Source organism: Atractosteus spatula, chromosome 9 (assembly GCF_055471065.1).
Source record: "Atractosteus spatula isolate fAtrSpa1 chromosome 9, fAtrSpa1.hap1, whole genome shotgun sequence".
In the NCBI taxonomy this organism is placed as follows: Eukaryota; Metazoa; Chordata; class Actinopteri; order Semionotiformes; family Lepisosteidae; genus Atractosteus; species Atractosteus spatula.
This window is the reverse complement of record NC_142714.1, coordinates 27,858,476-27,871,706: the sequence shown is the minus strand read 5'-3', so window position 1 is coordinate 27,871,706 and position 13,231 is coordinate 27,858,476. Positions and strand designations below refer to the sequence as shown.

The window sequence follows — 13,231 nt, the reverse complement described above, 5'->3', positions numbered from 1 at the left end:
AAACATATGCAGAGTGGCAGGTTTCCAAAAATAAAACATAAAATTAAAGTTACATTCACTGTCCTTGGACTTCCTAAATATTTGGGCTTCTCCAATATTGGTTTCAGGCTTTTTTTAGTTAACAGTGAATGGCATGCATTTGTCATTACTGACTACTGGTAACTAGTACTTAACCAGCTTCTATGTAGGTGTTGTCTATCATTTGTTAAGTGCTAGTATATCATTCATACTTGACTTACAGGTGTCTCCTATTGTGAAATATTTCACTTACTTCTGTTTAACAGGAATACAGTAGTATTGCACTCCACATACACCCTGACCATCCAGGAAAAGTTCAGGGCGATTGCATTGTAGGTAAATACTTAGACAAATGCCTTTTCTTCCACAGGCATTGTAAAAATATATCATAACTAGCCATTTAATTTCCTAAATTTAAAATTTAACAGTAAATCTCAATGGACTTTTTACAACATGACATCACATGCCAACGTATGAGTAGTTATTTGACAGTGTCAGGAGTTGCTTCTGTTGATGAAATAATTGAATGGCTAGTGAATAGCTGTCTTAGCAAATGAGTCTGCCACATTGATCACAAGTGAATGGCCTTGCACACACACAGGTGCCAGTTCTTCACTTGTTAGAAGGTCAAACTAATGTGCTCTGTTACTCTGTTCTTGAAAACAACTAAATCAGAATTAAAAACACAAGACACTACAAAAAGTAACACAAGATGACCGATACCCATAACTAAACATAAAATAACATATTTTGAGTCTGATGATATGAATTTGGGAAAATATGACATTGTTAAACCCTGAGCCTTGTTTATTCCAGACTCATACTGTACCTATTTCCAGTGGGGATCTATAAACAGCTCTTTAAGGAAGACTGGGCTAGAATACCTCCCAGGTGGTATGAGAGACTGATCAGCTCTTACAGGATATCTTTCATTCAAGTTATTGCTGCTAAAGTGTGTGCCACAATTAAGTGAATCAAGGGGTGCACCTAGTACAGTATAATTATATATTTCGTTTTGCAATTGTTCATTGTTGGTTAAGCCGGGAAAAGCAACTTTCTTGTTATAGTCTTTTTAACTGCAGATAACAGAATTCCAAACACACATTCATCAGTACCCATCCTAGTATTCACAGGATCCATCTTGCCAAGATATAAAACCTCAGAGGGGAAAATAGGAAATCCATCCAGCAAAGCCTTATTTTAGCACACTATATATGCCAATGATTACCTTCTTGGCTTCCACACTGTAACCAACATTTAGAGTTTTCCCCAGTATGATGTGCCATATGCAGTAATAAAAGTAATAAAAAAAACTAACAATACTTTTTCCAGCAAAACTCTCTCAATCTTTTTTTTTTACTTATGTTTTTATTAACATAAAGTATTACAAATATAATTGAGTATAAAGTCTGTTATTTATCGTTCTTTTGCATCTTTACAGAGGGTATAATGCTGTGGAGAAAGGTCGGTGAAGAAAAAGAAAAGTTCTTGTTTATATTAAAGTTATATCACTGGGCACTGGACAAGATCTAGAACCTGGTGCAGTTTTTACAAAAAAAAACTTTTTTTTAATCAATCAAACCCCAGGTAAGTTCATAAAGCCTGAATTACGTACTATGCCTACGGTATGTCTGCAGAAACACCTGATCATCTACTGTAAAGCTTTCAGTGCTTTGTGTATATTCTAATCGCAGTGGGGGCAGGGTGCGTGGGGACAGGTTTAGGCTGAAATTGAACTGGGGATCTGTATTCGTCACACCTGAAACATTTTCTCTGAAAGCGTTTTCTTCCCTGTTTAGCTGATCTACACAGCTGATTGAAAACCCAGTTTTAACAACAAAGCGCTGGAGTGATATCCTGGCAGGCAATGAGACCAGCACCAGTGGGAGCACTCCCGCAGCGGAAATTAAAATGCCTGATGAACTAGGGATTGGACAGTTTTTCAATGCTTGTATGATCGATGGAAATGTCCAAAAAATGTGCTAAAGAAATACACAAAAAAAAAGCAATTTATTCCTTTATCATATTGGCTAGCTAATGTCCTCTCTTTGCTAGTTAATGCTACTTCACTTTCTCAGGCATGATTTTTTAGGCTGTTTTGTGTTCTTCCTAAGATTGTTAAGTGCAGTGTCAAAATGTTTCCATATGAAAGGATTCATATGAAAGGCAGTGACGTCACCGTCTTGAGGTTGTGTGGCAGGCAAGCAGGCACAACAGGACAGCAGGCAAGCCGGTTTAGCCTTTGTCACTAATGAAACCACTAGATAAAGACATAAATATAGAAATCCCTACATTAAAAACTCCAAGCATTTCATTTTGTCTATTGGTACAATATCGACAGCAGTGTAGTTACAAGGAATATGTCAAAATGTTTCCAAAAGAACCACAATTGAATGAGCTTTAATAATAATAGAGAAATAATAGAGAGTCCCCATTACCCCCATTTTGATTTAAATCGCAAACGCATGTTTAATTAAATGTCTTTATTGATTCACAATCTGACAATGCAACTTAAATTGTTATCTTTGTCTTCTAAGTATCTTAATTAACTTTAAGCATAGCTTTCTCACCATTTAGATTTATTTTTCATACCATCGTTAAACAAGGCAGGAGCGTATTGTATTTCCTCTTCGGATCAAACGTGGAAAGATTAGTTTGTAATCGTTTTTATTTTTTAAATAAATTTTAGAAAAGTGTAATCTATACTAAAAAGTTGTATTTATTTAATACCACTTGATAGTTATATTAATAGAGATAAGAATTCAAGTTGATACTGTTTAGACTTTTAATCATTTTAAACTGTATTACAGCATCTTAGACATCAAACATGAAAAAGTCGGTATATTTTATAAAAGCAAGATTGCTCAGTTGGACTGTATAAAGCAAGTATGTTTTGTAATGTTTCTAAACGCTATTCTTGCAAGTACAAACACAACATAAACTGGAATGCCATAGAACCCTAAAGAGACAATACACACTAGCCGAATATAGCTGTCAGTCTTCTGTGTAAAAAAATCATAGACATCATGATTTGAACATCATTGGGTGCTGTTTTTAAAAAGCTGTTGAGTAAAGAATATGAATTTTCCTGCTGAATGAAAACAGGAAATAAAGAAAGGGTTTCAGAAATCAAACAAAAATTCCCGTGCTTACAATCTGGGTATTGAGCAGTATTTCTCGTGTTGTGAATGTGTGTATACAGTGGTCCCCCAGTGTTCCAGTTAGCGCGTAATTACGCATCGATGAAAAACCTGAGGTTTACAAAAAGAGAATTATCTCACTGATAAACGCTGTGCGTTTTGTGATATTTAGAAATACCAACAAATTCAATATAATGTAGATAATATTTATTATCAGCAATAACGACAGTAGTAGAAGCTTGAAATTATTCGTTTTTATTAATAAATGACTTAGCTTCGAACATGTTGTGATATTTAGAAATATAAAAAATGTCAATATAGTGTCCATAATTTGTTATTTTAGTTTTTCAAATAAATGTTTATTTGTTAAAAGAAAACTCAGGTGACAGCAGGGCTTGAACTACAGACCTCAGACAAATAATGCACAGGCTTAAGCCATCACACCACCAATGCAGTCACGTGGAAAGCAGTGAAACAGCCGTACACATTTTAATAGAAAGTCTTATACTACTGTCTATGCTACAGTATATGAATATAATTATATCGTTATTAATTTGTTTAGATACGCGATTCCATATTAATCAAATTCTAAAAGTATGCTTTTGTTTACGCCGATAACGAGTGAATTCACAGAAAAGGTTAAAACATTATCACTTTTCACAAAGTATATAAACTTAATATGGTCAGAAGGAGCACGTAAAAATATTTTCAAAATAACCACATGTAAGACTTTGATGCTTAAAATGTTTAGGGAGAAAGTGGAATACTAGTGTGTACTTTTTCTTTAAAATACCAATACCAGCCATATACAGCTTACATAATATGTTTATGTTCCTAAATTAATATCGTTTATGAGCATGTGAAAGGCATGGTGAATCGGAAATTCTCAAAACTTACTTTGTACGATTGGAAACAACTATGTGATCGGATCAACGAAATGCTGTGGTGTTACTTTTTGTCAATGAAAAAATAAATTATTTTCGTTTACAAAGATGGTTACAAAGAAAGTGGACCAGGGTAATACTTTGAGCTTACAGCTTGTCCAAGCTCATTCATTATTAATACTATTAGTAATATCTTCGTAAAAAACATTGATGCATAAAATAATTCTGCATAATTAAAATATTTATGATAAAGGTGGTAGGTTGTGTACTTTTGTCCAACTGAGCAGTCTTGCTTTTGTAAAATATACCAACTTTTTAATGTTTAATGATTAACATTCTGTAAAACACAGTTTAAAATTAAAAGTCTAAAGAGTATACAACTTAAATTCTTAATTGGATAAAGATTGTCCCTCAGCAGTGATCGGGATTAAAAAACTGGGTGTTTTCTGGTGACAGCTCAAATGCTGTACATGAGAGGTTAAGCTTTATTAGCTCAACCTGGTGGTTTTACAAGGTGATTCCGGATACTATTAACATAATCTATTTTGCATGAGGTAAAATGCGATATGACGCCTTATGACGTGTTGTAATGCAACACACCCACCGCATTGTACCGCAGCGTACCTTCCTCATTTTGAATGGCTGCATCTGTATCTCTTGAATCAGAGACCACACTTCTTCTCAATAAGATTTAATTCTTGGACATGCCAATATATACTTTCTCTGGGAGTCCCCATTACCTGTAAAGCGCTTTGAGTGGAGTGTCCAGAAAAAGCGCTATATAAGTGTAAGCAATTATTATTATTAATTAATTATTATTATTATTATTATTATTATTATTATTATTATTATTACTATAGTAGGCTATTGAACGTTATTGACTTTGTAGTAAATGTTTGAAGCAGGACCGCCAGAAGTAAGGCGATCTGATTGGTAAAAAGCGCTGTCAATCATTGTATTTTCAGCCATTCAGAGCCCTTAGGGGGTAAGACTTCCTCTAGAAGCCTCAGGCTGCATTCTGCCTGCCTTTTAGCTGTCAATCATTGACTCAGAAGGTCATTGACTCATTAATCAATCGTTTTTTTTATCAGTTTCTTATCAGTGCTCCTTTTTTTCACACCAGAAGGCAACTCTGAGGTTTTTTTTTCATTGCATAACAGCAGATAAAGGCTCTCTAGCAGTGTCTAAAGGTTTTTATAGCAATTTCAATGGTTTTTATTGTTATTTTTTTCAATATTTTTATGATTTTTTATTATATGCATGAAATTTCATTCCAGGTCCAGTCTTCACAAAACATGATGTAGAATTTTTTCTAATTGATCAATTGTCCCAGATTTTTATCCAAGCTAGTAGTCACCTAAAACAAGGTTTTCAAATAATTCCCAGGACATTTCCAGGCCTAGAATTGAAAATTCTGACCTCTGAAAACCAAAACAACATTTCCACCTGCTGTTTTTTTTTCATATGTTTGTCTGCTGAGTGGACACATTAAGAAATATAAGAAATTTGACTGTTCACACTCAAAGCCAAGGGGGTTAGCTTCAATTTAAGACCTGAACCAGGCTCCTGCTATGTTCTGCTGCATAGATATAACAATGTTTAAGGGGTGGAAATTCCAGGCAGACATTGGCTAAAGGGACTAAGAGGATTATACTAGGAAACAAACAAGTTACTATGACATATTCTGAAAGAATGATAAGACAGCAATACATCCCTATATGGTTATTAATCATATCTAAGTTGCAGACTAGACAAAAGTTAGTTCCTTTCATATGTTCTGGGCACACAGCCAGCTTACCTCATACATGCCCTTTTATCCTACTGACCAAGGACAGGCAGCACATTTATGTGTTTGGGTGCAAAGCCAACTTCAAGCCACTAGACTGCATAGTTTGCAACAATACAAAAATTATATTATCACTTCCCAGGTGTCTCCCTTCTCTTCTCCAAGTCACATAATTACATGACTAGAGTCCACCTGTGTGCAGTTGAGGTGTTTCACATGATTTCAGAATAAATAAACCTGTGTCTGGAAGCTTCCCCACTTAGTGCATTTAGAAGAAAACACTACACCATGAAGACCAAGGAACATTCCAAGCAGATCCGAGACAAGGTTCTTGAAAAATACCACTTAGGGCAAGGATATACGAAAAATTCCAAGACATCGAATATACCTCAAAGCACAGTGAAGTCCATCATTAAAAAGGTGAGAAAATATGGAACAACTGTGAATCTGCCGGGCAAGTGTCCGGGCAAGAAGAGCCATAGCAAGGGAGGCCACCAAAAGGTCTACGGCAACTCTAAAGGAGTTACAGTCCTTCATGACAGAGATGGGAGAAACTGCGCATGAGACAACAATAGCACACACACTTCATAAATCTGGCTTGTACGGAAGGGTGGTAAGAAGAAGGCCTTTGTTGAAAAAAACTCATATCACATCTCGGCTGGAGTTTGCCCAAAGGCATGTGAGAGACTCAACAATTTGCAGGAAGATTCTATGGTCTGATGAGACCAAAATTGAATTGTATGTTTGGCACACACCTAACACAGCACATCACACTGAGAACACCATCCCTACAGTGAACCATGGTGGTGGCAGCATCATACTTTGGGGATGCTTCTCTGTGGCAGGGACTGGAAAAGACATAAAGATAGAAGGAAAATGAATGGAGCTAAGTACAGAAAAATCCTGCAGGAAAACGTGCTGCAATCCACAAGAGCACTGGGACTTGGAAGACAATTTATCTTCCAAGAGGACAATGAGCAGAGACAAACAGTAAATGCCACACTGGAGTAGCTGAAAACCAAAAAGGTTAATGTCCTGGAGTGGTCCAGTGAAAGCCCAGACCTCAATCCAATTTAGCCATGGTTCTCAAAGTATGGTACGTGGAGTGCCCCCAGGTGGTACGCCAGAAGACCCTGGAAATTTGTTGTGTGCACTGAAAAATTGGGACAGGTTTTCATATTTTCTATTTTAATAAAGTTAATTTGTGTCAAATATGCAGCCTATGTATTATGATACAGCACGTGCTAGTACTTGAGTGGACACAAGAGCTACTATGTAATTCTACACCATTGTATAGGAATGCGTGCTATGAACGTAAATGGCCAATTGTATTTAAAAAAAGTTATGTGCAAGGTTTTGGAACACTGGCAATTTTGTGAGCACAGGAAAGCGCGATAGTTAACAGAAACATATTTAAGGACTGTTGTAGGTTAATTTGAGAAAAATAGACCAAGCATCTCTAATTTTGCTCCCATGCGAATAAAATAAAAACTTCTTTTAAGTTCTGAGACGGACTCTTGAAACGGAAACGGGGAAACATGCAAGCTTGAAGATTACTAAAGCAGGTAAGCTCCACATTATTTTTAGAACTTTGTTTACCGTTGGCAAACAGTTTGACCTGCTGCCCCCTTCGAAAAAACACAGTAATTCATAGAATTATTGATATGGCAGATGTCAAAGGTATGCTGATAGAGCGCGTTAAGATGAGCAGATGCTTTTCACTTCAATTAGATGAATCTGTAGATTCCTTTGATTTGGCCAATTTGCTCGTTTACGATAGATACAAGTTTGAGGGTACAGTATGTCCCATGAGGACTTTCTGTTCTGTTATCTTCTACCAACAAGAACTACAGGAGAGTAAATATTTCAGCTTCTGACTGAATTTATTAAAGAGAATGGCATTGACTGGATAAAATGCATCGGAGTTTGTATAGATGGTGCTAGAGCGATGACAAGCCGACGCAGCGGTGTGGTTGCATAAATTAGAGGTTGCTCCAGATATGAAGTGGACGCACTGCAGCATCCACCGCGAGGCCTTGGCCATCAAGAAAATGCCTGATAATTTAAAATCTGTTAGACTTTGTTGTGAATTGTATCAAGCCTCGACCAATGAATTCACATCTGCTTTGCTCAACTAAACAGGCTCACCGCTCTCACTGAAATGGTGCTTTTTTATTGTTTATTTTTAATTATTGTTGTTCCTGTTGTCATTCTGTAAAGTGCTTTGAGAAGCCACCTTTAAAGGCGATATAATCAAATAAAGATTATTATTATAATAATTATTATATGTGTGTGCACGCGCTCATGTTGGTCATTGAGATTTTCTGTGGTTCCTATGAGAAGATGACTTGTAGGTGGTACTTGGATGCTTTGGTTTGATCAGGGGTGGTACTTGGTCCAAAAAGTATGAGAACAACTGCAATTGAGCATCTGTGGAATGATTTACAAATTGCTATTCACAAATGGTCCCCATCCAACCTGATGGAGCTTGAGCAATTTTGCTAAGAGGAATGGGCAAAAATTCCAGTGTCAAATTGTGCAACACTGATAGAGACTTATCCAAAGAGACTCACAGCTCTAATTGCTGCCAAAGATGGTCTTACCAAGTATTAACTCTGGGGGTGAATACTTATGCATTAAATTATTTTGATTTATTTTTTTTAATTAATTTAGTAAAATCTCTGTATTATTTTTCACTTTGACATTATAGACTACTTTGTGTTGATGAGTGGCAAAAATTAAATACATGGTTCATGTGAGTTAAATACATGGTTCCATTGCTGTAACACAATAAAATGTGAAAAGCTTAAGAGGGTGTAGACTTTCTATAGGTACTGCAAGTATTTCCAATTCATACAGTCAAAAGCGTTTCCTTCATCTAAACTCACTAGAATTGTTCCAATTTGTTATTTTTTTAATATGGTGAAGTGTTTGTCTAAAATTATCCTGAGTTTGTCATCCACTGATAAATCCAGTTTGTCTATTAATTCTATACTTTATACTCAATGTCTTGTACCACTCTGATGGAAATCCATCACTACATGGTGATTTATTAGTTTTAATATTACTTATTGCCATATCTAACTCATCTTGTTTAATTTCTTTTGTCAAGACAGCATTTTGTTCTGTTCTAATTGATGGTAGATCCAATGAGTCCAAACAGGCTTTTACAATTTTTATTTTCCTGTGCTGTTTGAGTATAAAAGGTTCTATAATAGGATTCAAAAGCCTTTTTTATATCTTCTAGATTATTTGATTTCTTTCCAGTCTGGGAATCTTTTATTTTATAGATTGTGTTTGAGGTTTGCTGTTTATGCTACCTTCTTGCCAACATTTTTGTAGCCTTTGGGCCTGCTTCATAGTATGTTTGCCATATAAATTTGCACTTCTTCTCCAGTTCTTTCTCATATAACTCACCTATTTCTTTCCTAGTGATTTTAATCTGTTCCAAATCTATTGGATCGTTATTACCCTCATGTTTGCCTTCTAGACCTTTTAATTTTGCTTCTAACTTTGTTTTTTTTGCGACTTAATTTTTTTTGTTTTTCCATCTTTCTATGCACAAGTTACAAAGGTTTCTAAAACATTCTCATGTGCAGGTGCTTGTGGATACCATACTGCAAATTCTTGTATGTGTATATTTTTACTACAGATACAAAAATCACCCCATTCAAGACAATATTATTACAATGAAAACAAAAAAACTTGCACATACAAGACTGAAACCAATTAATTTATGAAAGAAGCTGGTTAATTGATATTAACTGTATAATATAAAAAATCAATGCCCACAAATGGAAACTAAAAGATGTCTTCATCAGCTAAGCAACTAATAAAGTGACAAAATATTTCTGAGAAATAGCTAATATAATCTTTTTAACAATATTTACTTTAATTTCATGATAACGAGGTATGTGGCAGCCCATTGAAGGCTGTTAAGATATAGGGGTAATTTACTAATAAGTACCTGTGATCACATATTCTGAATATTTCAAATCCATAGATGTTACTTCCTTCTGCACCGTATTCATTTTTAAACTGAATTTTGGTGTCTTAAAACATTTAAGACATTAGTATACGAACACAGATATTATGTCTAGGCTATATTTTAAATAATTCTGTTGGCCATTCTTTTTTTTTCTTTTTATTTAGAGGTGAAAGGGTTTATAAACAACATAACCAAAACAGCAGAATTAACATTTGCCTTCATCTTACATTTCTGCCACATTGTATATATAAAATGAACTATTTACACTATGCCAGCAGGTATGGAGGGCCATACAAAAAATACAATTGTCTGATAAGAAACACAACAAACAACAAAAAAGCCTACACATAGATACCACTTTATATTTTCCCATAAACTAGAATCAGGTCCCTGTAGGGAGATAAATTGAATCAAAGTTTCCCAGTATTTGCTAAACCTCTCTGCCTGCAATCTGAGAGAAAAAGGTATTTTTTCCATTATATAGATCTCGTTCACAACATTAACCCATTGTTCATGTGTTGGAGGTTCTTTTATCAGCCATTTTCATGTAATTACTTTTTTATGAGCTGCTGGAAGAATACTTAATATATATCTATCCTATACTTCAATATCATCAAAGTCAAAATTGCCCACGTATATAACAGGGAATTCAAATGGTGTATTCAGATTTACTAAATTATTAAAGAGTTATATGTATAGATTTTTCAGTATTGGTGTATATTTGGGCATGACCAAAATATGTGTGAATGAGTTACATCTTGCTCTCCACATAATCTCCAACATTGTGAACTACTGCCTTTTTGTTTGGCTTGAATTTTAGGGCTTATAAAAAACCGGGTCAAATTCTTCCAACAGAACTCTCTCCAGGTCTGTGAACCTGTAGAGCCCTGTTGAAATCCACACATATAATTCCACTGATCCATAGAAATTGTTGTGTTGTTTTTTTTCCCATTTTATTTTAATATATTCAATTGATTCTTCAAAGTTTTTCAGATGGTCTTGTTTCATCATAGTACATATTGCCGTAATCCCTTTTTAGTCCAAATCTTATACCGTGTGTCAGATTTCCCAGAGGGGAAATCTGAATCAGAAATTATCCATCTGAATAGTTTTACCTCTCTCTCCAAGTCACAGGTTTTTATTATCTTTAACTAAATTTTAATTGGTAAAGTTATCCAATTTAATATATAGTTATATAATATATATAAATAATATATCAAATATATTTTATATAATAAAGTTATTTGATATATAATTGGGAATTCACCTATAATCAAAGACTCCATCTCTTCCCATTTTGCAGCATAATATCCATTGCACCAACATATTAGTGTTCTAAGCTGATCTGCTTGGTAGTATGACTTTAGACATGGTAGGGCTAATCCACCCTTCTCCCTGGACAATTGCAGTGTTTTAAACCTAATTCTTAGTTTCTTTCCATTCCATCTGAACCTTGAAATTATTTTATCCCATTCATTAAACTGTTCTGATGAAATTTCCACTGAAAGAGACTGAAAAAGATATAGTAAACATGGCAGAGTATTCATTTTAATTACTTCTACTCTCGATCCCAATGAAAGAAGTAGTAGACTCCAGCCAGCCAGATCATCTTTTATTTTACAAATTAGAGGACTGAAATTTGAATTGAATAATCTTGATAAATCCTTTGGCAAATATACTCCCAAATACTTAATAGAGGGTGATCACCAATTTACCTTAAATTTTCATTTACTTGATCTACAGGGTTATAATTATAACATAGAACATCATAAACGCATAAAGCCTTCAAACCAAATGCATTTTAAAGACAGTGATTTGTGAAAAATTTCACAACCTTTACTTAAATTTATTAGTGAGCTAATTGTCTTATTGTAAATCTTAGGTGTTTGATTGATGCGCAATTACACACCAACTGAAACACATACATTCACAATGCAAGAAATACTGCTCAATAGGTGTTCATGCGAACAACCTGCATATGATCATAGGAAGCAGAATAGCATAGAGACAAACTCAAAGTAGTCTCCAATTATCCAGCCTGTAAGGACAGGGATTAAACTTTGTTTTATTTCTGAAAGCTTTTATGTCCCATTTTCATTCAGGTAAGGGTCAACTACATATGCAATACTGCTGAGAGCAGGAAACATCCTCTTCTGTACTCAGCAGCTTTTAAAAAAAGCACCCATGATGTTCAAACCAAATGTTTTACAAAGAAGACTGACCTTTCATGGCCTTGCTTTGATTTGTTTTAATGTTTTATGGTTTTTTTTAATATGGCACCATTGGACAGGCAATACATAGGGATGAGGGGTTCCCTTCACAAGTCAATAGCTTTTGCACCACAACACTCATAATTTTGTAACCAAGAGTTTTACATACTAGGCATACCCCCTTTTTTATGATTTTTTGAATATGCCGCCATTTCAAAAATGGTGGGGCGGAGTAATGGCTCTGTGGCTAAGGATCTACACCTGTGGCTGGAAGGTTGCCAGTTCAAATCCCACGGCTGGCAGAGGAATCCTACTTTGTTGGGCTCCTGAGCAAGGCCCTTAACCCCAACTACTCCAGGGGCGCTGTACAATGGATGACCCTGGGCTCTGACCCCAAGCTTCTCTCTGTCTGTGTGTCTCATGGAGAGCAAGCTGGGGTATGTGAAAAGACAAATTCCTAATGCAAGAAATTGTATATGGCCAATAAAGTGATCTTATAATATCTTATCTGACAGGCAATACACTGGAATAAGGGGGTGATCTTGAGTCAATAACTTCTGCACAACCACACCCAAAAGCCTCAGACTGACTGTTTTACACAGCAGAACTATGAATTGTAGTTGAAATTGTAGCTAGCAATTTATCCATTCCACTAACATCAGATGTCCTGAAAGTAATCTGAACTCAGAGTTCAGTGAAGCACGCATTTACTGTGATATGACAGTAGAATTACAGTTGACCCAAAAGATAATGATAGACTAGGACACAGACCATGTCCAGCAGACTGAATATATACAGGTTTTGCAGACTGACCCATTTTCTACCCATCTTTACACAGAACAGGGTATGGGAGTTCTAATTGCCCATCTAAGGAAGAAGGAAAAAGTGAGCGTTTACTTGGATGCAACAGGAGGGATAGTCATGAAAATTCCATCACAGAAAAAAAGAATTACTACAGTTATTGGAGGTGGAACAAAATAAACCTACATTACCAGTGTCTAAGAAGTTGACAAATGATCACACCATCCCCTTTTTAACAAATTGGCTCATGAAATACCTTTATGACATCTCTAAATGTAATAGATAAGCACAAAATGAGACCTTTATTGTTTCTAAGAGAAAAGAAAATAAATGACTGACATGCCGTAAAAGAAAACCAAGTTTAACTGTGTGGACAGTGTATGTGTCCTGCACGACGTCTTTGA

The 13,231-nt window shown here is 35.3% G+C and overlaps 1 protein-coding gene across 1 annotated transcript in view; it reads right to left on the bottom strand.

Annotated features, from left to right (window-relative positions):
- Positions 1-13,231, bottom strand: part of plekhd1 (pleckstrin homology and coiled-coil domain containing D1) — an 80,166-nt gene that overhangs the window by 15,780 nt on the left and 51,155 nt on the right. The window lies entirely within an intron of this gene.